Here is a 1,921-nt window from a genome sequence, read left to right on the forward strand (position 1 = left end):
CCTTCCATCATTCAAAATATCCACAGACGCCTTTCCCTATTGATTGATTGCCCTTATCTTTTGACAGATATCTTCCAATTCTCTTTCCTTCCCCACACGCACACACACTTGCGCACGCACGCACGCATGCACGCACACACACACACACACACACACACACACACACACACACACACACACACACACACACACACACACACACACACACACACACACACACACACACACACACACACACACTCACACACACTCACACACTCACACCTCTCCCTAGTTCTCATAATTTGACTTTTTATCACCTTTCAAAGAAAGAGAGAGCCAGCGTCATCTGTCATTACTGCACCCAGTGACAGCTCCTCACACATGCATGGATTTTTACATTTGACTCAATCCAGGGCTTACTTTTCTGTAACCGATTCAATATTCCTCAAATGAGCCAGGCGATATATACACATGCCACAGCAGATGGGATGATCTATAGCATAACCTTAATAGATTTCCTAGGGTTGAAAGCCTGGCTACTTTGGGGGAAAATACATAATTTGTGCAATAAAAACATAATTATGCTTTTGATTAGCTTGATAATTTATGTCATTCTCATTTTCTTGGGCATGCATGGCAAAAGAAGTGTGTGTGTATGTGTGTGTGTGCGTGCGTGCGTGCGTGCGTGCGTGCGTGCACGCATATATTCATTTTCATCACTGATAAAATGAATGGCTAGAAGTTATAAGGGGAAGGTAGACCTACACTATATGTATAATAATGATAATACAGAATAGCCATTCAAATTGTACATGTATAGCTTAGCAAGTACATTTGGCAATGTTCCTGGTTTGATTCTGGCTGAATACATGTGTTGCAGGTCTGCCCCCACTACATGTCTAAATAAAATAAAATCCTATAACTCTAACCTAAAATAAACAAACAAATTAGGAAAAGTGTGATCAATAAATAATTTGAGGGAATCATTCTTGAACTCTCTATGGCATCTCTAATAATAATAATAATAATAATAATAATAATAATAATAATGGATATTCATTGCAAGTATATATGTTCACATCATACATGTATTTCAGCAGATGTGTGCAGCACGGCCTTGTATTTGTGCATGCATTTGTGCACTGTATTCTATTGTTCTTCCTACAAGCGAGAAAGGCAGGGCCATTCAGGAAAAGGGAAATGTGTTTGTGTTTTGTTGTATGGTTAAATCTCCTTACCTTTTATGGCCTGCATTTGAGCTCTGCAAGTGCCTGCCTGCGTGTGTGTGTGTGTGTGTGTGTGTGTGTGTGTGTGTGTGTGTGTGTGTGTGTGTGTGTGTGTGTGTGTGTGTGTGTGTGTGTGTGAAAGAGGGCAAAAGAGAGGGACAGAAAGAGACTATTCTCAATTTCCTTCTAAAAAGAAAATTCATTTGCAGTTGCTAATGTAATGTCATCGTTGTGTTTACTGAGCGTGGATGATGTATAGGGGATGTTGCATTGAGTGAGACTGCTTAATGATGCATAGAATTAAGTCTGCGGCTTTCAGCTGAGCTCCCCTCTCTCATACCTCCTCCCCTTCTCGCTTCCACTCTCCCTCTCGTCTCTCTCTCCCTCTTTCGTATCCCCCCTCCTCTCTCTCTGTTTAATTCTGCAGCACCTCCACCACCAGCTCGCTTTCCCTCTTTCTCTCTCTTCTCGTTCCCCTTTTTTCTCTTCTTGTTCTCTCTCTCTCTCTCTCTCTCTCTCTCTGATGCAGGCTGTCTTGGACTGGTGGACACACATTGCTCTGTGCTCCGTTGCCTGACTCCATCAATCACTACAGGGGGAAAGTGTAGAGGGAGAGACGCCTAATTTATAGTCCTTCGTACAATGGTAGCGCAGAAAATAGCCAATCTACAAGCTCACAACGTGCTGCAGATGCAATGTTGTGAGCTTGTAGA

This window comes from Electrona antarctica, assembly GCF_951216825.1.
Source record: "Electrona antarctica genome assembly, chromosome: 16".
In the NCBI taxonomy this organism is placed as follows: Eukaryota; Metazoa; Chordata; class Actinopteri; order Myctophiformes; family Myctophidae; genus Electrona; species Electrona antarctica.